Here is a 26,837-nt window from a genome sequence, read left to right as displayed (position 1 = left end):
AATTAGTTTCCTTTTTTGTCTATATATAACTTTTTAGACTCATTATTGATGAAGAAACAGTAAACAGAGTTTCATACCCTCCAGACAATACCATGTAAATAACAGCTCCAAAACTGGTAACAAGAACTGTTGCCCCTACTCACTACCTGCCTATTCAAAGCACTAAAAAAGAGGGAGACAGAAACTAAGCTTTTTTCTTGCCCTTATTTATGACTTGAATCAATCCAGAGAAATGTCATCAGTACATACAATTTCTTTTTTCCCATGTCTAAGGGAAATGTCAGTTCAATATGCCTCTAAATTCTGCTATCTTCACACATATAAATGGAACAATAATAAGAGATTACAAGATTAAAAGACAAATCACAACCAATTAGACCTTGTCAAATTTTGTCATCACATAGGAAAGCTGCTAAAATGTAAACCTTGACCTTCAGCATATATTAAAATCAGGGACTATCATTTGATAATCAGTTAAGTGCTCTCTGTGGAAAGAATAGAAGACCTCGTCCAGTGAGGGTACTAAAAGCTTGTGAAAATCTGATCCTGATGTTATCCAGATGCAAAGTGTTAACCTTTCACAGAGATGAAGTCTGAAACCCTGGAACAAGGGTCAAAATAAACAGGTTCCATTTTTGGCCCAATAGCAGACTCCTAATGTCAAATGTTCACTTTGCTGTGACCTTGTTCCCAAATGTAGAATGAATACAATATTTCTTTTCCTTGCCTTTTAGTCTATCACTGTTACAAAGATGGCCTAGAAAAAGACTGAGTATTCTGGTGTCAGGGTATTTTAAACTGCTGTAATTTGAGCAGCAATTGTCTTAAGCTCTATATCCTTCATTTTTCTGGGTTATATTTTTTGTCACTCATATTGTAAGTGCCAAGCTAAATTGATTAATATAAACATATTATATTTTTATCCAAAAGTAGTCCCTCACTTTATCTCTTGTACTTTGCTCACTAGAAGTACTTGTGAAATATACAACTTAACACCCTCATTTTTCATCCTACTTTTTTTGTGTTCCAGAGTACATAAATATCTTTAATAATTCAGTCACACTCTCATCACACTTTCTTAATTCTGATTTTTTTTCACTACATGCTAGTTAATATTTGGGAACAATTTGAATGGTACACACTGAATATATATATATCAATGTAAAAATGAACCAATATAAAAATGATGCTCTTAGCTGTGGTCTGCTACAATAGGCATCCTGTGCCCAGTTTTCAAAGAGGAAAATAGATTTTCACTGAGAAATTATATTGTGAGCAAAAAGCTGATCCGACAAACTGATAACCTGACTTTATCTTCTCCACAGTTTCCTACTAGCTATCAGAAAAATGGAATTTTTCAACATCAAAGAAAACAAAACTCTAAGTAGAACTGAGATACTGGTGTCCATGAATATTAAAAATCTAAGACTAGAAGGATGAGAGGCGCACTTTAATGTGAGTGCATAATTCCTGTGTGGGTGACTGTAGCACTACTGTCACCTTAACCATGTGAAAGATAACATGTGGACTTCCCTCAGAGATAATTTTTGGACTACCAAGGCTTCTTACTCTGTCCTTTACCCACAATTGTCTCCCATGAGAAGTACTTCCCATGAGTGGGAAGCAAGGTTAATTTAATTTGCATCTAAATATTCTTACTTAGGTTTTTTCCCACCAGTTTTTCTTCTATGTCAACAAACTATTTTTTTGTCTACATTTTCTTGATCATTGAATATTTCCCCCATGTTCATGTTTATATTTATGTTTTATAATAATTTGTCATTACTTTCAGATAGTGCTTTTAATTGTCTAGAAAGGAAGAGGAATCAGAATGAGGCGGCATCAAATTTGCAAAGCAACATTATGAACAGATGAAGTTACACACTGATTTAAAGATATGTTTAAGAATTCTACAACAAGGGAAATCAAAGTCCTCTACAGTGCCATATAAAGTGTATTTTTAATTTTTGTTTGTTGCTAGAAATCAGTAGGATTTGTAAATTTAGTCTGAAATGAATCTCCAAATGTGTAAGACATCACTTACTTGGAGTTGAGGCTGATCGGTTCTGCCACAGCTGGTGCCAACATTCTGTCAGTCAAATTCTTAACTGGGTTGTAAACGGTGAGGAAAACAGTTGTTTTTTACTCCCACCTGGAATGAAACACAGGGTCAGTAACTATTTTTCTTCCCTATCTTCTAAGTGCAATAAGACATTTATTATATTATCTTAGCCTGTCTCATTAGAGGGGTCATCAAAACAGTTACACAAAGGATAGAAGCATAAACAGTTTCACTCTTTGAATTTCTCCTTGATTGTGTGATACAATACACATATAAATAAGTGCTCTAAAAATAATTTATTTTGTGTACATTTATTCATATATATATTTATTCAAATATTTATGGATTTAAAAATGTTGATGCTGAAGAAATTAGTCAGAGAATTTAGCAGTAGCAAATAGAAGTGTTTCAGAGCAAAGGAGCTAATGTAGGCATCTAAATAAGAAAGTTTCATTTTTATTTTGATCTTGAAGTACCATTTCTTTTTTCCAAGTTTCTTCTTATTACGGACTATAGACTTCAAATTTATGAGAAAATTATTTATAAGACAAAAGGTTAAAGAAAAAGTCTCTCAATTTTAAAGTGCTCTCTCTCACCTTTGAAAGGAAATGAAGATAAGAAGTCCTAACTAACTAAAGGAGCAACTAATATAGTATAATATAATATAATTAATATCAACCTAATATATCAAGAATCTAATATAATATCGAGAAGATGGGGAAAAGATGGTTGTGAAAATCATAGCCCAATCAGTTTAACTTAAGTTCCTGGGGAAAAAAATATACTATAAGTCTTCATGGAAGTTATTTGCAGGCAGAAGGTCAACCAGTGGCAACATGACAACAGAGAAATATCTGAAGGGACAGAGATATTAATGGAAATATGTGGGGAAAACACAGTGGAAAAAGCAGAGATTTATCACACCTAGAAGTAAATATTCAGTAATTTTGTTGTCTTGACCATATGATATTTCTGTCCTTCCAATTGAAAGAAAACCAAATATATTACAACTCTCAGCTTTATTACAACACAATGAATAGATTTCTACAGGAGACAAATTTTTCAGAAACTCACTGACTTAAAACAACTTAATAGTGAGCTTTCATGCAATGGTAGCAATATGGACAGAACAGCAGTATTCAGAAAATCACAGGTGGCTTAGAAAATTTCAGATCTTTATCCATCAACATTCCTTGCTGTAAAGGATATACAGCTTATGAGGAAATGATAGGTTATGAAAAGACTCTACAAGAAGATGGATTATTACTATATAGTTAGTTATTCAATGCTAATATAAATACTGGTTGGAGAGGCACTGCACATCTGACAAATTTATGGCCTTTAATTTAGAGTGTAAACATTTAGAAGAACTACACCTTGTCACATACTGACATTATTTTATGAATTAATGTTATTTTATTAAAGGCAAATAGCACATTTTTATTTCATCAGAAAAATAAGTATGCTCTAACTTAAAAAAATTCAGTAATGCTTTTCCTGTAGTTTAATTGCTTAAATAATTAATTAGTTCAAAACAATTGAAATAATCTTATAAAATTAACATGCGATTTCCAAGCAGCTGAAAGCTCCTTTTACTATATTCTAATTTTAATATCAAGAAAAAATTCCTAATCTTAGTTATATACACAATTCCAAGAAATAAAAAGTCTACATTATTCCAGAAACACTTTGCAGCTCTGGACTTACACCATTAGTAAACTCATTCTCTCAGAAGCCCTTTCAGTAGCTGCCCCTTTCAGTAGAAGACCCAACAAATTTCAGTAGTTGCCCCTTCAGTATAAGCTTTAGTGGAGGTTGTTTATACATACATCTTCTGTTCAGCCAAATTTAATTTAAAATGCTTATGGATTTGACCACAAATAACTATCAGTAGAGAGCTGAAAAAGGGCTTTTGTTACAAGTCCTGTAATATTTTTGAATTTCAAAACATTTATTTACAGGCAGAATTCCAAAAGTGTTTGAAGACTTTGTCAGAAACCAACAATTTTTCTAAAAGTACGGGGAAATATAACCATGTCTCAAGACCGCAAAGGTTAATGAGTAAAATCTGCAACTGAGAATTAAATCTCTCCAAAGTGCTTCAAAGATAAACCCACTTTGCTGCATATGTCATCACAAGTTGCATCTTGAGAACAACTAATAATTTCTTAACAGAAAGTATTCTAATGGTGAATTTCCAAACAAGTCTAGTCTGGAATTCTCCAAGGCAGAGAAGTGTAGGAGACTGAATCATCACCAGAGGTTAAGAGGTAAAAACCTCTTCTCTTTTGTTACTCCTAACTTGAAATTGGGAAACAAACTTGTGCAGCAGCATCATGAGATTTTTCTCTCACACTTCAGCTACTGTAGGGAAACAAACTGGGTACACATTTTCAATTCAAGAGAAGCAAAAGATATTTTCTCTCAAAATATACCTTCCTTGTTAAATTTTAAATTAAAATTGATTTCTTTCAATGTACTTAATCTTTTCCTATGTCTTTTCTTGGCTTCTCTTCCTCTCTTTTTCCCCAGAACTCAGTTTCCCCTTCCCTTAGTTCCAGTTCCACTTCTACACATTTCAGTGTCAGCAAACCTATGAACATTTTCAACATCTTGCCAATCAGCCCAGCAGTTGGTGTTTCTTTTTTTTTTTTTTAATAGGAATGCAGTTGTCGCAAAGTTATTTTTGCCTGTATTTTGCACTGGTTATCAGTTGGGAACAGAAGGAAATATCACTCTGGCTCCTGAATGAAAGCAACAGATAAGCATGATGCTTTGGGCTGTCTGCTACTTCTGTTAGCCACTAACAGAGCACTGAGCTTTACTTCCTCTCTCTTCTATGATGTACATTGAAATTCCCTGCTAGTGGGGTGGAAACATTTACATTTTCTTAGAAAACAAATTGAGAAAGCCAGATGGCAATATATAGTTGACAGTGTTAGAAAAAAGGTTAAGCTTCAGCACTGACATTTACATATGTGCTCCTGGTCACAGTTAATTTCAATGAGTTCGATTCAGACCTGTGACACTGCTCTCCAAAGACAAAAGCTAGATATTAAGGAAAGCTTGTGAAGAGCAGTAATATCTCTTATTAGATCAGTTGATAGAAAAAAAATGACAAGATTCTGGCACAAAAGCCCTTGTTCAAAGGAATATAGGGTAGTAGATTTCAGATATGCTAGATGCCACTTGGGACATGGATATTATACCTTCTTTGAAAATTTCTTTTTAAAATCATAAGACATAATATGAAATCCTGCCTCAGACATCACAGAAACAACACATCAGTGAACATTCCCAGTGTTTATATGATATCCATGATTTCTGAAAATGGGAAAATAGTACACAAGTTATCCTTAGTAGTGTAAATTAGATAAAAGGCAAATTATTTATAAAAATTCCATTATATTCTTTTCACTTCCATAAATAATAGAGTTCAGTAAGCCTTTGCTTATTTCTTTGGACAGAAAAGGTGGCTACATGAGATAATGATAACTTCCCTTTAAAAAAATTAAATCCTTTTCTCTTTCATTCACACTTTTGGGATATGACCCTACCTTATACAGTCTGTCTATTTTAACAACTAATCCACATTTACAGTTACATAAATTTCATTTATTCCATGTATTTTACCTTCATTTGTGATTCACAGATATATATATATATATATATATATATATATATGGAGACAGTTAATGTTTCTATTATCTTTTATTAAAAATTTGGAAACATCATCAAATTAATAGCAAAAATAACACCAAATAATAAAGCAAATTAATGAACACATATGTTTCATAAAATTTCTATCGCTGAAAGTGATACCCTTTTAGAGTAATTTTTGCTTTCCCAGTGATGGAATATTTTTGCATTTGACAGCTTAATTTCTCTCTTTATTTAAAGATGTCAAAACATTTTCCATTCAATAATTTCCTACAGCCATAGCCATACAAATTTGTTTAGAAACAAATAAAACAAGCAGAAAATAGAGAACAAAAATAAAAGTGTGTTCTCAAATGAAACCTTTTTAGTTCTTCAAGGTTTGTGTAGATTATATTTTAAAGTTTTTACCAAGAACATAGCTAAATTAAAAGCATGGCACAGAAAAAGTACAGAACTTAGAACAACATTAAAATACACTTAATTTCTGCCAGTACCTGAGCACCACAGTTCTATTTCTAAGTATACAACACAAATTTTAACTCTAACACACACACACACGAAAAGAACAGAAACATAAAACCATTATTTTTACATGTCACATGAATTTAAGAATTTTTATATATGACAGTTCATGGTATTTGCATTACAAAACACTGCGATTGATGACAGAATTTCCTAATTCCTCTTTATATTATTAATCACTGTACCTTTAAAAAAACTCTATTTATCAGAAAAAATTCATATACCTTTATATCTTGATACTCCTTAGGGAAAGAGTCATAAGAAATCTATTTTACCCTATCACACTTGCAAGAGAGAATAAACATATTCTGCTGCTCTCTCCTGCTGCTCTCAAAGTTGTAAGTTCTGCGTCATACTACCTATTTTACTGTCCTCTCAAAACAAACTTTCCAGGGTTTCTTGACCTAACAAGAAAATTTTCATCAGCTGCAGTATCTTTTAGGTAAGATTGCAAGTCGTTATAGTAAGACTGCAAGTCCTTACACTACAAGAGATGACATGCTTGAGATAACAAGAAGCTTCACAAAAATACAGGGCAAATGCAGAGACAGAAAATCTCTAACATATGTTCACAGACTGAAAAGTGTTAATAAATACATTGATCCTGACTTCAGAACTTAAAGCAACTGAGATTGTCACATTCTGACTTATTCTAGAAAAGTAATGATTTCCTATGAAAAAATAAAAACATAGGCATCTTCTAAAGCATTGTGGAATTATAAGAGCTTATTTCTGAGTACAGAATCTAACATCTCTACCTGCTCCAAGATTGTAGTAGTCTACTAACTACTTGAAATCATAATCAACTATGGGTTTATAGAGCAAGATTCTGATTATATTTCAAAATATTTTTTCATGATAATGCAAGAGTCCTAATTATAAACATTTCCTGCCTGTTTTGGCAAGATACTGGGGAGGAGAGCAGCAGAGGTGGTTTCTGTGAGAGTAGGGACTTTCACAACATGAGCCAGAGAAAGTACCGGGCAGCTCCAAAATGGATCCATAGCTTAATGCATCAACAAAGATTCTGCTTCTCTGATAACATATATCTCAGAAAGGGCAACATATACTGTGTAGCAGCTGTGAGAGATAGGACTGAGAAAAAATGTGAGAGAAACAACTTGTAGACACTAAGATCAGGGGAGGAGGAAGGAAAATGTGCTCCTGGCACTGAAATAGGGATTCCTCTGCAGCTTGTAAAGACCATGGAGAATCAGATTGTCCTCCTGCAGCCCATGGAAGACCTTGTTGGAGAAGATATCCACACTGTAGGCCATAGACCTCTCCACACTCAGAAAAACATGTCCTAATGGAAGTTGTTGATTGTGGAAAAAAGAATGTGAATAGGAGCCCAAATGGCAGAATATTTTCTCACAAAACTTAGAGCTCATGGGGAACTCATGTTGGACCAGTCTGTTCCTGAAGGACTCAACCCCATGGAAATGACCCATGCTGGAGCTGTGTTATAAATGCAGGATGCTGGGTAAATTGAATTACTAAGATTTCCTTGAGGTTCATAATATTCTTATCTAACTAGAACTATGAAGCAATTATTTTATTCAACTTCACAGTTACAGTGTTTGCTACATTGTAGCTAATGGTACAGATTTTCCCCATTTTTTATTTTTATCTTAAATGCATAATCATTAATCTGGACTTTGTTGGTTTATTTTCTTTATCTAATTTTAACCAGGTCATTTTCTAGTGTGTTATATTTCTGTTCCCATAAAGAGTGTAAAGACACTAACAAATTACAAGAATTTTCAATCTCATTTTCTCTTCCTGTTCGTATGAGGAGGGTAAGTGAGTCAGTGTCTGGGTGGGGATATGGCAGCAATCCAAGGTCAACCACGACAACAGTCATCCTTTTGATCTGAGAGCTGCCAGAGCTGGTAACTTCCCTTTGTTAGACTACATAGGGGTAATGATCGTATTCATTTCTCCCTGAGTAGGTCATGACATCAAGGGAGGCTGTATGTGTTCTTCTCCAGGTTTTAAATATTGAAAGGATTTTATTATCTGAAATATACACAGATAATTCAAACAAAACTCAGCTAAGTTTTGTCAAGAACTGATTTATTGTGATCATAAAATTTAGAAGCTGAAAAATGATTTCACATTATGTCATTTCAAGACCTCCATCAACTCATTTTGCTGTAAAGAAAATTAAAAAGTTGACAAAAATCTCCTAAACTCTCCATCACACTTACCACAGAAAATTTGCTACTCGAATAAAAATTTGGTGATCAGCATGACCTTGATTATGTCAGCAGCTAAAAATATTTTTTAAGTGTCTTTTCATCTGTCTTTTCTTCCAGTCTATAGTTGCAGCTATAGCCTCTGATTCTTTAGAGGAGGAGCTGAAATAATATATCTAACCAATTACTCATCAAGACAATGTACTCCTTCACTTTGCTGATGACTGGCTAAAGCTTTGAAGCATGAAATTTGATTTTGTTACTGGTTTAATGTATAGATGCAAGTACAAAGAACATTAAAATGTCAATGCATTAAATTTTGTTTTCCCCAGTAGTCTTGAAAGATGATGATGATGATGATGATGATGATGATAATGAGCAGGATGAGAAGAAGGAGGAGGAGGAGGAGGAGGAGGAAAATGAGGAATCGGAGATTTAAATACATCATTGTCCAAATGAACAAAAGCAGTCCTATATTTATTAAAACGATGCACAGAGGTTATAAAATTTTCTGGAGTGAAGTACATATTTGAAATAGTTGTGTTACCAAAGATTGCATTGCATTACTCTGATATTATTTAAATATCTCAACTAGAATATGCATTTCTAATTTTAATACCTGTCTAAAAGTTGGGTCTCGATAACTGGCTTTATGTTATCATTTTGTCTTCAAAGCTAAACAGCTGCCCTCTCTTTTCAATTACAGTAGTGTGCATATACATATATATTAATGTAGAATTCATGCCTCAATCATCTCTCTGATTAAGCTAGACAGCTTAATCTTCAGAGGTCTTGAATTTTAAGGGTCGCTTGATTCTATTTTCAGAATGAAAGCTCTGTCTTGCATCCCTGACAAACAGATCTATCCTTAAAACTCATGGCTGAGTGAATAATCATCATTCATGTATGCTGCAGTTTGGTATTTCTAAAATAAATTGTCCTATTTTTTAATAGGACATGGAGAAATTAATGCATATGGCAGGAAAATGACAGAAAAGACTGGAAACTGCTAGATGGTAAAATAAAATACAACTTTACTTCATTTTGATACTACAGACCCTTATTATTACAATCATAATGGTGACCAAACTGCTTATAAATACTTCTCAGGATAAAAAGGAGCATATCCAGAAATTTCTCTACCAATCTTAAACTGTAACCTTAGAACCAGACTCAGAGCTTATAAGCAATGAAGTCTGTGAAAAATACAATAGATAAGGTAGCTGCAGAGACCACAAATACTTCCAAATGACAGGAAGAAGGGAAAAAAAGAGAAATTTCACATATAATTTCAACATACCTCTACTTAGATCACAATTTTCTAATGTGATTTTTAAGATAATGTCCATTAAATTCAAAACCAAACAAATAAACCAAAAAACCCTCAATAACAAAAAACCAGCACAACATGTAAGTTTATTCCAGAGGTGAAAAAGAAGATATAGTAGTGCACTTGGAGGAACTGTTTGACTAAATTGTCTTCTGATGTGCTGGTATGCAGTATCATGACATGAGGCAAGGACAGCTGGTGATGAATTCTCAGACATACTTACTGTAAATGTTTTTCTATCACAAAGCCATAGAATCATGAATAATTTAGACAGGTAACAAAGGAGTGATTTTCCTAGTTCAGTTCTCCACCTAAAGCAGAGACAACTGCCTGGTTTTTGCATTTTTTTGCAAATTGCATTTTTTCAAATTTGGAATGGAGGTAATAAAAACAAGAAACCAAAGGCAACCTAGTTCACAGAGTCTGATTACTAGAAAAGTCATGTATTTATTAGGGTTTCCTTGATTCTTCTAGAAGCTGTTATCCTGTAAACCCTAGCAAGCACAGGTTAATACAGGAAAGATACTACTAAAGTTCAAATTACTATTAAATTTTGAAAGCTGAATTTTTTTTTCTGTTTAAAGATAAATGTTGCATCTTTGATTTAAAAATGGAATGATGTACTACCTCTCTAAATTTCCTATGCAATGCTGACTGCTTTAAAGAGGATGATGTTTTCTGATTTTTTTCTGCTACAAAATACAACACATGCTCTTTTTCTTCTATGTCTGTCTGTGTGAGAAACAAAGGATATATGTGGTATGTGGTATATGAATATGTGGTTCTTCTGAGGCATATGCAAAATCCAAGCAGGAAGGAATTTAAAGTGAGAAATATTAGCATATATGCATATATTTAAAATTTTATGTATTACTATAGCAACACTATTAATTAAAGTTTAAGAAGACTACCAGATATTGACAGAGAATAATGTAGTAATTGTAAGCCACATAAGATGACTAAAAAGTTCATCTCGGTAAATATCCCCAATGACTCCTTGTGACATCTTTTTTACTGAACAATTATTCTGTTTAGTCCTAAAAAGCAGTCAGGTGATACACATATCCAAATGTTCTGACAGTCGGTGTTATCTAAAATGTGGTTGCATTAAGATAGATACTTCAGATAAACAACTTTTTTTAGTATTTTGTGATCTAAATGAAGATATCAAACTGGCAAATTTTCAAAAATTCAAGTGATGCTGATGGTGATATAAAGCATCAGACCTTGACCTGATGAAACTCACAGAGCTGCAGCTCCAAAATGTTTGACAATCATTTCTTGACTTCTAGACACTTGTTAAAGCAAGATAAAATCAGCCTGAGTCAAGGCAAATGCAACAAATCCTAAAACTCTGCACTGTTGTATTGATCTAAAACTTTCTATCAACACTGGCAAAAATCAACAGTAGCAAAAATAATACTTACTAGGTTTTGGTATTTAAAAAAAATGTTTTAGGCTTTAGAAGTTCTAAATTCCTAATTTATTCCTTTTTTATTTATTTGGCTTTAAACAAATAATGTGTTTGGGTTTTCTATGATTTCCTATGGATTGTGCTTAAAGTTTCATATAAAATCCAACTCCTGTGCTTCTGAAAATATATGCCAAAATAATCTGAACAAGTAACCTTAGTGAATGTCAGGGAAAGACCCCAAGTTCATTGTGCAAGGATAGAATCAATGAGAACTTTACTGTTCTCCTGAATATACTGTTCACCATCCACTCGCTATTCATCCAAACCAATTCAATACAATCTGCTTACTATTGTCTTTAGTTTATAAAGCATGTGTCTGAAATTTACTAGTGCAATCTGGCCAAATGTATCAGGTGTGCTCTAACTTTCCTTTTGCTTGATAAATATTGTGAAAGGCTTGTTCAATAGAAAATAAAGGCATTATCAAGAAAAGATGTGATTACTAATACATTCTGATTTTATTTCAGAAATCCTTCACCCTGCATCTGTAATTCCTGGACAAAGAATGGTTATGCTATTTAAACAATTTTAAAGAGTGGCAAAAATCCCTGTTCAAAAATCACATAGATGGATCTCACTTTTAAGCTTCACACATCACTGATTATTTTTGTCATAGCTCCAGAAAAAAATACATAAATCCAAATAAAAGATCTGAAATTTATAAATTTAAGACTATTTTTCTTACTCTTCCTTCTGAAAAAAAAATCTACTTTAACAAAAGATATGATTGGGGAGATTCTAATGCATTCAATAACCATAGGCATAAAGGCCTCTGGCTTATTTCAAGCATTCTTTGGTATTAGTTATCCTGCTTTCTCTGTTTCTGTGAATGAATCCGGGCTATTGGAAATACATACAAAGACTGTAAAAAGCTACAGTAGTTTATATCAGGAATCAAAATAGCAGTTGTCTGCTTCCAAGAACTAGGGAATGGTGAATGTGTTACCCACACAGAAACTGTACTGAAGATGTGATCTGGAGTAACACTTGTTCAAATAACTGTTATATATTCTATCATCAGGGAACTGGCAACTAGACTTGCTTAGTGTGCAGTCCTTTATAATTTACCTTGAATATAAAATTTATGCTGGAAAGGACGAGAAAAGATAATTTCCTCCTAAACCAAAAAAAGGTTTCTCACAATGCTATATGAAGAACAGATTTACTCAAGTGACACTTTCTTCCTTGTTAATAATAAAATATTGATGAAGTTTTTTCAGTCATCCCATCATCATGGGTCTGTGTTTGACCCTGGCTACAATCACCAGGTCCAGTCCTGACACCCACCTGCAGTATGATATGACAGCTAGAACTCAGTCTGCCTTTATTCCCACACAACTGGGTGATGTCCTGCTCTGGTGCTACTCTAGGGAACCCCCCATCCCTCATAACACCCTGAATTATATCCCAGAAAGTTAGATCAGAGGAACACAAGAGAGATCACATTTAATACATATAACACCTTTATTAATTATCTGGATGACAGGGAAGATGGTCAAGGCAGATTGCATCGAAGTAGGTACAAATCTAAAGGGACAGTTCAAAGATGGAATCAGGCTCTTTTCAGAGGTGTCTGGTGATAAGATCAGAGGAATGAGCAGAAACTGAAACACAGGAAAGTCTTTTTGAATACAGAAAACCTCCTTTTCCGTTTGGGAACCAACCACTGAAAAAGGTAGCCCAGAAAAGTTGTGGGATCTCTGCCCTTGTAGATTAAAAGCTATTCTGGGCATGTGTCTCGGAAAGCTGGTCTAGGTGACCCTGTATAAACAAAAGTTGTCAACTAGGTGTAATCCAAAAGTTCATTCCGATTTCAGCCTTTCCTTATGCCTGCTGGCTGAATCCTCACTATGCAGGAATAGCTTTTGACATCATAACTTCCTGCCTTGGTTTCTTCTATCCTAAAGGAAAGCTAGTTTTCAATCTTATGGTTCTCCTAATATGGTAGCTGTAATAAACTGTTTTCAAAACCTTCTTTATGGCTTCATTTGGTAATAATTTAATCAAAAGTAATTTAAGCCATTTCTATAGCAAGGGAAGAACTTGCTGTGATGCAGATTGAATAGTCAGTAGACTAGATGAATAGCCACAAACACCAGATCCTACTGTTCCTTGTTTAGGAACATATAGCAAAAAGCCTTGAGATATTTTATTGGTTTGATTAAGAAGATGGGAGATTTCTGCTATATATGGAGTCCAAATAAGCTGGTTTGTTGTTAGTGTGAGACTGACATTCTAAATATAGGTTTACTAAGCCAAGAAATTATTTACAAAAACCAAAAATGAAATATTTTTATTTTATTTTATTTCTTAATAATGGATGAAGAAACAAAAAGAAGATAAAACCTTTTGTCAGACATAATAAAATTTAGTCAACAGATAATATAGTATTAGATTTTATAGGCTTGCAGGCATTCAGCTGTTAAGATTCTAAACTACATCTAGTTTTGTGTCTCATATAATTCTTTAGGAGTATTTTCTATGCATAATCTAATCATCAATGCTATCATGACTATGCTATTACAGATCGCATACTATTTGCATGCAAATATACAGGAAAAATAATGTAAGAAGTCAAATATCTTCACTAAATTGCAAAACTATAACTACAACAGTTTAAAGAGGTACAATATTTGTTGTCCCATATTTTGACAGTGGTTGTTTAATTAATAAAAAAAGCTGACTGTTGATTGAATTAATTCAGTCCTTTCTCACTTATAATATATTCTTAATAATCCGAGTAGCAGTTAATTTAATCTTTTTACTTAATATAGAAGATTGGTGTAAATCTTACTATTAATCTTTAATATACTTGAAGTCTTATGCTTACATATTGCAGATTCTTTCTGCTTACTCAACCAAAACCCAAAGAGTAAACACACAGTTAATACTAAATTCAGATATTCAGCAAAAAAGCTGGGTCTGTTCTACCATATCAGATCCTAAAGAGCACATTTGCCCTAGGCTTTTCCACAATCTATAAAGTCCATATCTTACACAATGCAAAACTCAGCTTTCTGTGTTAAACATTATCTTCATGAACTGTTTCACTTCTGAACACATTAAATTACTAGTAATAAAGAGTTCAAACCTGATTTTTTTTCCTAAAGCAATTCAAATGCAATTCGGCTTGTTAAGTACAACTCAAATCTGCTTCACTACATAAAACTAAAAGAATAAATATTCCTCAGGGTCTTTGTCTCAAAGCACTTTATGCTGAAAAAATTTGTTCAAGTATTTGTTCAAATTTTCATCATAAATCAGATCCCCATAAAATTTCCCTTCTTCTCACCCTTATAAAATGTTATCAGATCCTACAATATACCTACACAGTTGGCTGTACCATTGAAATGAAAACAGAGTCAGCCAGGACTTTGTAAACCTAACCATATCAGTTACATTTTCAGAACCTCTCTCAAACCTTTCAGAATCCTGGCATCCAAAATTACTAATCTAAAGGAGGGCAAGGAGCTGGGGATGGGGAAGGAACAAAACTAAACCAAACCAGATCAAGGCACGCCACACCAATACTACCACTCTTCAAAGAGTAGATTCTTCTGTACTTTTATCTGTTCCAGTTTCATTCACTTCAGTAATGAGGTTATCTATACACAGATATTTTTAACCTTTCTTACTGTTTTTAATAATCTGTCACTAAACAATGTCTTTACTTTTGCATTTCTGTCTTGACCACCTACTTTTGATAATACACCTACTTTTGATTTATTTCAAATTCAATATTTTACTTGTTCTGGAAGCAAGAATTTGTCTGCCTATGTCAGCCAGGTCGTATGGGAAAACTTTCAAGATTCCCTTTATTCCAGTCGTCATAAGTAAATAGTACAAAGATCATAATCAATATCCTTTACCAGGATTGATCTGCTACACATTATTATTGTTCTTCTGTTATTATTATCATTAATACTACTAATATTATTTCCATTGCACACTTTTTAAGAAACCAGTACATGTGCAAAAAACTTTTTTCTTTTCAGATTTCATAATGACACCTAGTTCAAGTTGAAATGGTCGTTCAGCATACATGATTTCTATCAGGTTTGGTATAAGGTCACAGGCTCTCTACAATCTTGCAGTGCAGGGTCTCAGGACCTTGATGTGCCTGCCCAAACATGCACTTGTTTTACTTTGCCTTAACAACTGTCTGATACCCAAGAGCCCACTGTCAGAACACTGTATTTCTGATCAAGAACTGATGGAGTTCACAACTGGTTGATCTCAGCAGAGTGCAGTCCGGTCTGTGAGCTATTATTGCTACAAAGCACTCACAGGTGTATGAGTGAACTACTTTCGGTGTCTCACATGTTTTAAATTTTTCCTTGTTCTTTGATCAGGTTTACTAACATGATGCTCATTTACAGCTGATTTACTTCTTCCCAGTCTCAAGTTATCTCCAGCTGAAATATAATACTGGTTCTGTCACATCCCTGTGCCTACTTTGCTCATGAATACTTGCATTTAAAAAGGATGAGAGAAGGGATCTTTTACAATGCAATTCGTTATTTTTGGTAGATATGATTATCCTTGATTTAATGAGTGGTTCTTTCTTGAGATGTACTTGGGATTACACTGAAATTCTCACAAAAACAAATCACTAAAAAAGCAAAGACCTCTTGATATACACTTTCTTCTAAAAAAAAAAATTAAAGTGGGATAAAATATTGGAACCAAACCAGAGTCTAACTATAGAAACTTAGGTAGTGACAAGATGATTTCGAAGTTTCAAAAAAAAAAAAACCCCAAAAAAACCTCATATTATGTAGCAAAATACACAGACAAAATAGTTCATATTCAAGAAGTAATTCAACAAGAGAATGAAAAAGCTGAACATAGTATTTTGGACATAGTACTGTCAGCAAACAGACAAAATGTTGGCTGTTGTTTTCCTCACAACTACTTCTAAGAAAAGAGCTACTGAACTTCAGTTATTTGATGTTAAAAGTTATTGTTGTCTATTCAAATTAGGCCAAGAAGGATTGAAATTTTTTCTTGTTTTCACCAGCTTGAAGGAATCAATGAAGTGGTTCTTGTTAGTTCTAAGAAATTGGAACTGCACCACCTCGCTAACAGAACAATTAAATTCCTGGTCTGAAAGCAAATTCATTGAGTCTTTTGTATAAAAATAGTTCTGAGGAATGTTTAGTCTAGACTTTGAAAAACAATGTCAGGGAAGAATTCTGGCTGCTCCGCGTAGGGAGACAGCCAGGAGCAAAAGGTGATTCCAAGACTTTAGAGTTGTGCCATCCTATGACATTGATCCAGAGCACAAATGCAGCAAGTCAGGGTTGGGATCAGACACAGAAATAGTCTACTGGGGTAAAGTAGGGCTGAGAGCAGGATTGAAAGCTGTTGGGTCAAGACTAAGGCGATATGACCCTGGGCACAAGTACAGTATTGGTGTGCTACACAGCTCAGATAAGGGCAGCAGAAACAGACTTTGCTGGGCTAAGAGTTCCCCAGAGAAGAGGGCACCCCAAACTTCTTGTTTCCCATCAGTGATGGAGGCAAGCTTTGATTAAATATCTTCATTCATTCCACTTAGCACCTTAACTGATTCCACTGAGCACCCTAACTCAGCCCAGTAAACTTTTAGGAAGGGGGCTGCAGTCAGGATCCTTACAGAAAGGTCAAAAAAAATTGGCATCTGTCAATCATTTCCAGTAAAGCTTTTTTGATTTCACTTTGCTTAGGTAAAATTTCAACTGAATGTTATTTTAGCTAGTTACATTTCTGGATTTAAAGAGTTTATTTATGGAATTGTGACTATTAAACTTGAAGAATATGTACAAAAACTAAGTGCAATTTGTGCCATTTTATTAATAATACTTATTCCTGGTATTTTGAAACAATAGCTCCTTCTGTCATCTTGAAAAACACTGCACAGTTTTTCCGTGCTTATTCATTCAGCCATATCCTAATTCTGCAAAAACTCATTGACATGTTCAGTTTCCCAGTGCAAAGAATGATGTCTATGATTTTCATCTACAAAATTTAATTTAAGTTACAAATCTAAAAAGAATTATGCACAACTAGATATATTGTTTATGGGAAAAACATATTTGAAATCTCTATTTAGGTTTTTTTAATTATTTTTCATATCTTTGAAGTCTATGTCTTGTAACAACCATTATTTTAAATAATGATTTCAGGAATGTTTTATTCTTCTTTCATTTTTATTGGCCAACTTGAAAATTTTATGCCAAAAGTAAACACTGATATAGAATTTTAAAATATTGCTTTAAGCTTATTTTAAGATTCTTGTCAAGGTTTCAAAATAATAACTTGGCGGTGACTTTGAACAATAGGTTTCATTTTTACTGTTTTGCTTATGATATAGGTATTTCATATTGAGATTCTGATCTCAATAAGATCTGTATTATGTGATCCTATGATATGTGACAGGATGTCATAAAATCAATGAAGTAGTTACTTACCATCACCTGATATTTTTGTCACAAAACTTACTTAAATATACTTCTTCAAAATTGCGTGCCTTTTCAAAAGCTTCATCTGTGACCCCACTAGGCCAGTGTAGAAATTAATTTATGTGGTCTAGTGTACTGCTGTCTCAGTGCTCTGCAGAACAGTGTCATGATGTAATGAGGCAGAATTCAAAGATCATCCAGTGTTGTTATAGGTTATAGGGTGGAAAGGACTGAGCATAGTCAAGTCAAAAGCACTACAGACTTGAATAAGTTCGTAGCTGAGTAATTGTTTTGTCAAAAATCTAGAAAACCATAAATGACTGCAGGGTCCAAGTACAACATCAAATTTATTGTGTGATTAGCATTTTTCCACCAGCAACATTTTTAGCTAAATTATTAAAGGGCAGTCAAAGATAAAATGTCTGAGAGTCTGAAGTGGCTGATGCATGGGTAAGGCTGCAAGAAAAATTTATCTCTGCTGATCATATACAAATCTGGTGCATGAACAAGTAGGAAATTCAGTAATAAGGGCTGTCAATATAACACATTCTCCAAACAATAAAATCAATAGGACAAACAAAAGTTAAATTCTGGAAGCACAAACAGATTTTGGCCCTTTAAGCCTCAAGAATTATGTCTCTTTCAGGAGGAATAGCCAAAATTTATTCCTAGACAGCTTGGAAGTACTACTGATCCATATGCTTGTGGTATAAAAGAAAAATTTAATGCTGGGAAAAGCAAATAACCTTCTGGGTTAATAAAAGGATATTTTTCACCTGAATAAGCAACAAATTAATAAGCTAGAAGGGTCAAAAGAAGGAGATGAGAAAATTCAGAGAACTACTATTACATTTAGTAATTATAGCATAGTATGCCAGTCAGTCTCTGTAGGGAAATAACTTACTGCCACATAGTAATTGAACAAAAGATATGTTGTTGAATAATTTCACTTCAGGCAAAGGAGCTTTAATCCCACCTAGTCATGCAATCATGGACCAGTTTAGGATACTAATATATCATTTGTATTTTCCACAGCCTTTTTGTCTTCTGAGAAATTCTTTTGAGGTTTCCCAGAATGCACTGTCATGACAAAGAGCCTTATTACCGTCTTGATCTCTTGATCTGTAAAGGACAAATTTTGATTCAAATTGTACTAGTTGTCTGTTTTGGGGACTCATACTAGTAAACTAAGAAAGGACAATGGAATTTCCCTGCACTTAAAGAGTATTTTGATTATTACTTTTGTTCTTCTCAGACCTACTTATCATATTCTGCAGCAAACAAAAGTTCAGAGTCCGCTAGTTTGGCCTTTTTGTTGGAATGAATTAGGTGCCAACACATTCTTATCTAGAATCAAGATAAAAAATTAAAGGAAATTCCTGTATACTGAAACCACAATTATTTATTTCTTATATTGGAATATCTCATCTTCACTGAGAACTACGGTAATCCATGGCTACTTATTGCTATTTATATTTAAATTATTTTCTTGGCTATAATTATTATGTGCTTTACTGATTCAAATCAGTTTATGCTGAGTTAAAAAGGAGTCAGTTTCATATGGAAATATGTTTTTAATCTTTTGTTTCCCTTCTGAATTCAGCAAGTGAACTAAGTAGTTCACTTAAAATTCTTAGCCAATTAGGATTTTAATTAAAAATATATGGAAGTATTTTTTCTCATTTTCTTAAGTAGGAAAAACACTAAACTACTTTTCTAAAGAACACAGAAAAGTACAACAGGACACTGCAGCAAAACTTAAACATTTTTAATAATCAAAACATTTTCAAATATGGATGCTCCAAAACATTTGTAAATATCCAAAAAACTTGGATACCAATGAATGTTTACAAAGTACAAAGCCTTTGACCGTAATGCCTGTGGACCAGTAACACTGTTAGATGAAGAAAGTCTCAGAATGGAAAGGGGCAGGAATGTAGGAGTGAGTAACAAGGAGGTATAGTAAATAAAAAAATTAGAAATTATTTCAAAAATTAATTACAGTTTAGGTGATCCTTGGCTGCCATACAATGTCCTTTCACTGAGAAAAAAAGAAAGGGGAGAAAAAAAATAAAGCCCAACAGCCAATAAAATGGGGACTTGAGACATAAGTCCTGGAAGGTGGTTAGCCTAACTTTGTTTGTTCTTGAAGAGATAATGAAAATAAGTATGTGCCTCAGCTTCCAAATTAGACTTGAATAGACTGAAGAATACTGCAATTCTTTTGTGGGTAAAGATTTAGTTTAAAAAGCAAACAGGAAACACTCACTGTACTTTCTCATTAAGACAATCTGTGTACAATGATATTCAGTGTCATTGCACTACTCTGTATGATGCACAAGCAGGACACCCTATTTCCCTGATTGTGATGAGAAACTGAATCTTGAATAAGTTCACAAACCCAAAATCAGATATGGGGTAAGGCTTAAATGAAATCTTTCAAAAAAGGTACTTAAAATTTTATATTTAAACAATTTCATCATTTTTAAAATTATGCATATATAGCTTAAGATTGACACATAATCTTCGGAGGCCAAAAGGTTAGAACAAATCTTTTATTTATGAAGAAATTAAATGAAACAGTTTGATAATCCTATTTTTCCTTAAACTGAAATAAGTATGCTTGGAATGCATCTATCCTAAGAGCATTGAAAATAGGACATTATTTTATGCAGATTAAACGACTGTAGTTCATGTAATGTCAAAGCCATCTCTTCTGGTAAAGGGATTTAACTCTTCAGCATGATAGTTTCCTGTCTTGAAGTGGACAACCTTCTTTCCATGTAGTAAAAATGCCTGATGTAAAATAACTTTTGGTGCTGTAATCCGTCTTGATAATTAGATACCTGCTTAAAAAAATCACATTATTTAAATAGGCTGGGATTGGAAAATTCTTTGGACAAGGTAGAAGATCAAAATCTGAAATTCCAAGGAAAATTCTGATTGAAAAAAAAAAATCAATGAAAGGACTTTTCATCATACTGAAAAAATAAACAAGCAAGGATGAGGCAGGCTACATATTAAACAAAGGAAGAAATACTTCTATGCATGCTTCTCTGTCAGAGAATCTTGGGAGAGAGCTGTGCTACATTTCAGTGTTTTCTACAAACATGCTTGGTTGCTCAGTCTGCCATCATCTGTGAGGGCTGCATTCCAGATGAGAACATGTGGGAAAGCACAGTGTCTAAGCTTCATGATCGTCAGGGAGGTTAGCCAAATGTCTGAAACTGATAACTGGGAGCAGAGCCAGAAAATTCTTGGCATTTAATATGTGGTTAGGTTTTTGGGGAACTAAGCCAAGGAAATCTTTTTAGGACTCATCAGAAAAGATCTACTGAGTGTGTTCTAAATAATACTCTTGCTGTACTGTTGAGATATGGTAAGGATTGGTAAATTCAGCAGCCCTTGTCTTGATGCAACTGCCATGAGTTTTTATGAAAGTTTTATCTAATGGAAAATGCAGATTAATCTCTCATTGCTGTTTTGAATTTAATATACTGAGTGATGATTTCTTCCTGTTAAGGATTTTTGATGATGCCTTCTTTTTTTGTAAAAAAAAAGATATTGTAGTAAATTGAACATAAGCAAAATTTCCTTTTTAAAATTTCAAGGGTACTATAACAAAAAAGATCTTTTATCTTCAATAAAAAATAATTTCTATACTTTACTTAAGTATTGCTGTTCAGATCAACTGACTCTTGAAATTGTTTTGAAAAAGGGAAAAGTAGGAAAGCTATGTGTAAGTATAAATAGACCAATCTGTTTTCAACATTTTTGGTATTCTTTTTTTTTCCCCATAATATATTGTGCTATGAAGACCATCCTATTAGCCTCAAAAAGGTAGTATAAGTGTTGTCACTGGAATCTCTTTGCCTTCCCTTATTCAATTAATTAAATGGTCATTTATGTGTGTGTTCTAAATATGACTTTTGTGGAGGACCTATACAAAAAGGATTTCTATGTAATGTATATTAATGCATGAGATACCAATTACAGACAAAGCCTTCCTAGAGAAAAGTAGCTCATGTGGACTCTCCAAGTTGAAATATATCCAGAACATGTAGAAAAAAAAAGGTAAGATTTTTAGTCTGCTGTCTTAAATTAGTCCAGACATTTTACTCTAAAATCTAACTTCCCCTATCAAGCACTACCTTTCTTTAATCATACAATTTCTGTAGTCAACTTAGTAAATCTCTAAGTTTTGATTCTATTTCCTTCTTCATGCACAGATTATTTAGCTCTATACCAGAACATGAAATAAATTTTATCTTCTCTGTAGAATCTTTTTCTAATACAGTTATCTAAGCAGAAGAAAACTGCTCCACTGATATTAATTTTATACTTTTTCACAGTAAATGTTATTTACTGTAATACATAGTGAAATTCAACAATGCAGCTCAGGAGTAACATTAACTGACAGATATGCACTAACAGCATTTCATTATAGAAACGTCAACTTCTCACAAGCAACCGACTAAAACAATCTCCTGCTTTTACCAGCCATTCTTGCAATTTCAGAACTATCGCTGCTTATAATATATCTGCTACTTAATAACATTAGCAATAATTTTGCAAATAAGGCCTGACTGGTTATTTTTGTAGCTACAGATAATTTATGTAGCTTGCTCAATGGAGAAAAAATAATGAAATTTCACTTTATATGCTTAAAACAGTATAAAAATACAGGCTGAAGAATAAATAGTAGAAGTGGGACTAAATTGTGAAGTCATTTGACATTGACCTACGTGAAAAATCTTTTTAATGCAAATATGTTTAATCTATTTTTTTCCCAACTGATGGTGTCAGAAAGCAAATCTTAGGTGAACACTGCTATTACACACTTCTGCTTGATAATCTTTTTTGAATCACTAGGGTCAAAAATCACTGACCCTGCAAAGATGCAGGTCAAGCTGCTTTTCTGAGAGCAGTTGATAAAAGAAATTCAATTATGTTAGAGATAAGAGCCTACATTTTTCATACTACATTAATAGGGCCACAAAGAACACAATTCCAGGAGTTAGTAAATATGATTTTTGAATCTACCCATCATAAATATAGAACTATTTTTACACCATTTTAAAAGTTTTACCAGCTTTCTAGGAATATTGAACCTCATTTAAACAATAAGCAATTAGAATATAGAAACAACCTCCATTGGAAAACAATTTTCAAAAGCAGTTATTTGCTTTTCCAAAATTTTCTCATTATGTCTTGGTGGTTATATACTTTTTCTATAAGAGCACACTTACAATTATTAGTAAATATATATATGCTTTCACTGTGTTTCCTGGCCACTCAAGAAGAAAAAAAATTCCTGTAAGGACAGACACATAGATTAATTTTGTGAGAAGATGTTATATTTCTACACAACTTATAAACTAAAATTGTTTTAAAAATAATAACTTTTCGTACTTTATCTGGGAAAGAAATGCAGTAAAACACTACGGTGAAGGATAGAAAATGCTTTGCCACTAGGAAGTAACAATATATAGTATTGGGGATAGGAGATTTTTTAAAAAATATCAACCAAATGAAAATACTTTGTAAACTCAAAGAAAAAATGGCAAATGTTTTGTTGAGATTAACTTAAGCCTTTTTTTTTTCCTTGATTCCCAGTGAATGCAAACTTCAGATATTTGATTAATTGCCCTTACCAGATAAAAAAAAACTGTTATAGTTTTGATGATGGGACTTTCTATTCTAGATACAAATTTTAACATGCCCAACCTGGAAAAGGTTAATCAACTCAAGAGGATATATTTGCAGTAAAATTTTATTATTTTCACAAATGCTGAAAAGAGAAAGAAATTGTGTATTTTACTTGCCTAAATCAGTCAGATTTTGTGTTTCAGTGAAATAAAGCCGATATCACAGTATTACGACCTTTATCTTATTTGATTCTAGCTTCACCTCTAAATTATGCTCTTTCCCCAATGATTTGACACAAAGAAGAACACGTAGCATCATTTTGCATTGATTTCAAGGTTACTTTGTACTGCTGAGTTCAGTGGTTGCAGATTTCTACCCACTGCTGGTTGTCCAGTTTACTAGCAACTAAGTTGATAAAGGGTAACCAAAAAAGGCTTCAAGGTTCTCAGCTGCCTGGATGAAGGGACAGGAGCACAGATAATGCTGTCCTTGATTCTTTAATAGCAAGGATGAATGCTGAAAGGAATAGAAAACCCCATATGATCAGTAAGTGGCTTAAAGAAAGTTTTTTGATTATGGGGCAGTTTACATGTTACCAGGTCTGTTGGGGGTAGATGGAGTTAACCTGTCTAGAAAGTGCAAAAGGATCCTAGCCTATGAATTGGCAGGGTTGATTGAGAGGGCTTTCAATTAAGTTTGAAGGGGGAAGGGCATGAGAGGAGTCTTGCTACAGCTGAGCCTGTGGGTGACAAGCCAAAGTAAGGGGCAAAATCGATAGCCCAACTGAAGTGAATCCACTCTAATGCACACAGCATGAATAACAAACAGAGGGAGCTGGAGCCCACTGTGCTGCAGGAAAGGCATGGTATAGTCACCATCATCAAAGTGTGGTGGGATGACACATGACTGGGGTGCTGCAGTGGATGGCTACAAACTCTTCAGAAGCTACAAGCTTCTTCAGAAGCTATAGGGACCAAAAAGAGGTGAGGTGGTTCTGTACATTAGGGAGGGCTCCTGACTGTATAGTACTTAAGGCTTGTGATGATAAGGTTGAGAAAGTAGGGGTAAGAGACAGGGGAATGGCTAACAAGACAGAGATCCTGGTGGCAGTCTGTTATAGAACACCCAACCAGGATGAAGATGTGTATGAATTATTCTATAAGCACCTGGCTCATGTTTCACTACCAGCAGCCCTTGTTCTTCTGGGAGACTTTAACCTGATGGACATCTGCTGGAAACTCAATGCAGCAGAGATAAGGCAGTCTAGAAAGTTTCCTGAAATTCATGGAAAACAACTTCCTCATCAGGAATGAGGCCCTGCTAGACCTGCAGTTTGAAAACAGAGAAAGGCTGGTGGGAGATGTGGTAGTTGGGGTTTACCTTGGGCACAGCGACCATGAAATCATATAGTCAGTGAAATAAGGATGGACATCAACAACACCTCTACCCTGAACTTCCAAAGGGCAGACTTTGTCCTATTCAGCATACCGATTTGGAAAGTTCCTTGAGAAGCAGCCTTTAGAAACAGAAGCCCAGGAAGGTTGGACGTACTTTAAGAAATCTTGAAGCAGTCATTCCTATGTTTGAAAGATGAGCTGGCAGGTAAAAAGACAAGACTATCTGAACCTGGATCTTTCGCAGGAACTCGGGTAATTCCATCACTTTTGAAAAAAGAGGTAGGCAGCTCAGGAAGTGTTTAGAATGTCATTAAGTCATGCAGAAAGAAAACTAGAGAGGCAAAAACTCAATTAGAATTTAATTTGGCCAGTTCTGTAAAGGATTAGAAAAAGAGTTTTTATAAATACAATAATAGCAAAGGGAGAGACAAGGAACTCCTCCACGCTTTATTGGACATGAAGAGGAATGTAGCTCCCAAAGGAAAAGGTGGAGGTTCCTAACAATTCTTTGCCTGTCTTAAATAGTAAAACCAGTTATCCTCAGGACAACTGGCCTCCTGAACTGGCAGACAAGAACAGGGAGCAGAATAGACCTCCTGTAATCCAGGAGGAAGCTGTTAGTGACTGCTGAGCCACTTAAATCCTCACAAGTCTTGAGTGATGGAGCTGGTAGAAGAGCTTGCTAAGATGCCCTTCATTATTTATCACCCTGGCTAACTAAGGAGATCCCAGATGATAGGACAATGGCCAGTGTGATGCTCATCAACAAGAGGGGCTGGAAAGAGGATCCAGAGACTGCAGGCCTGTCAGCTTCACCTTGGCTCAGCATAATCCCATGACACAGTACAACCAAGGCATCAGACCCAGATGGGTTTTAGTAAAAGTGGGTCCTGCCTGGACAACCTTATCTGCTTTTGTGACAAGATGACCCACCTGGTGGATGCAGAAAAGGCTGTGGATGTTGTCTTCAGCAAGGCCTTTGACACTGTCTCCCACAGCACTCTTCTGTAAAAGGTGGCAGCCCATGGCTTGGACTGGTCACCTTTCACTGGGTTCAGAACTGGCTCAATGGCCGGACCCAGAGAATGGAGGGGAATGGTGGTGCACCCACCAATGGCTGCTCACTAGTGGCATTCCCCAGGGATCAGTGTTGGGACCAGCTCTGTTAAATATCTTATCAATTATTTGGATGAGGGAATACAATCAGCAAAACTGTGGACAACACGAAGTTGGGGTGGAGTGTCAATCTGCTGCAGGATAGAAAATCTTTGCAGTGGGACCTGGAAAGGCTAGAGAGATGGGTCACAATCACCAGGATGTGGTTCAATGAAATAAAATGCTGAGTCCTATATTTTGGAGAAAACAACTCCAGGCAGCTCTACAGTCTCAGGGCAGGAAAGCTGCCCATAGGAAAATGACCTGGTGATGCTGGTTGATGGCAGCTGAACATGATGCATCATGTGCTGAGTTGGCCAAGAAGGCCTATGGCAACCTGGTCTGCATCAGCACACGATGGCCAGCAGGACCAGGGCAGGGATTGTCCCTCAGTACCTGGCACTGGTGAGGCTGCATCTCAAGTACTGTGTCCAGTTCTAGGCCCTGAAATTCAGGAATAACATTGAAGTGCTGGAGAGAAGGGAAAAAAAGCTGGGGAGTGGTCTGGGGAGCAGGTTCTGTGAGGAGCAGCTGATGGAGCTGGGATGGTTTAGCCTGAAGAAGAGGAGGCTCAGGAGATCCTTTATCGTGCTCTACAACTGCCTGAAAGAAAGTTGTAGCCAGGTGAGAGTCTGCCTCTTTTCCCAGGCAACCAGCAATGGGACTAGAGGACATAGTCTTAAAGATGTATCAGGGAAGCTTTAGGTTAGACATTGGGAAAAAAATCTTCACAAAAAGGGTGATTATATCTTGGAATGGGCTGCCCAGGGACATGATGGAGTCATCGTCCCAGCAGGCATTTAAAAAAAAAACGGATGCACTACTTAGTGCCATGGTCTAAGTGACAAGATAGTGTTGGGTCATGGGATCAATTGACCCAATGATTTCAGAGGTCTTTTCCAGCTTAATTGATTCTGTCATTCCATGATACTTTCCTCTGTGCTATA

General features: G+C 34.7%; 1 protein-coding gene across 38 annotated transcripts in view; it reads right to left on the bottom strand.

Moving 5' to 3' along the window:
• Window positions 1-26,837, bottom strand: part of PTPRD (protein tyrosine phosphatase receptor type D) — a 1,154,223-nt gene that overhangs the window by 858,756 nt on the left and 268,630 nt on the right. For all 38 annotated transcript variants that reach the window (XM_071425013.1, XM_071425049.1, XM_071425014.1 and 35 more), the window contains exon 4: window positions 2,045-2,152. The gene's annotated coding sequence lies outside the window, so the exon portion shown is untranslated. The remainder of the gene's footprint in view (window positions 1-2,044; window positions 2,153-26,837) is intronic.

Source organism: Agelaius tricolor, unplaced genomic scaffold (genome assembly GCF_023055355.1).
Source record: "Agelaius tricolor isolate 1412-34295 unplaced genomic scaffold, bAgeTri1.0.p SCAF_4, whole genome shotgun sequence".
Classification (NCBI taxonomy): Eukaryota; Metazoa; Chordata; class Aves; order Passeriformes; family Icteridae; genus Agelaius; species Agelaius tricolor.
Note: the sequence above shows the minus strand (reverse complement) of the source record. Positions and strands in the feature narration are given on the sequence as shown.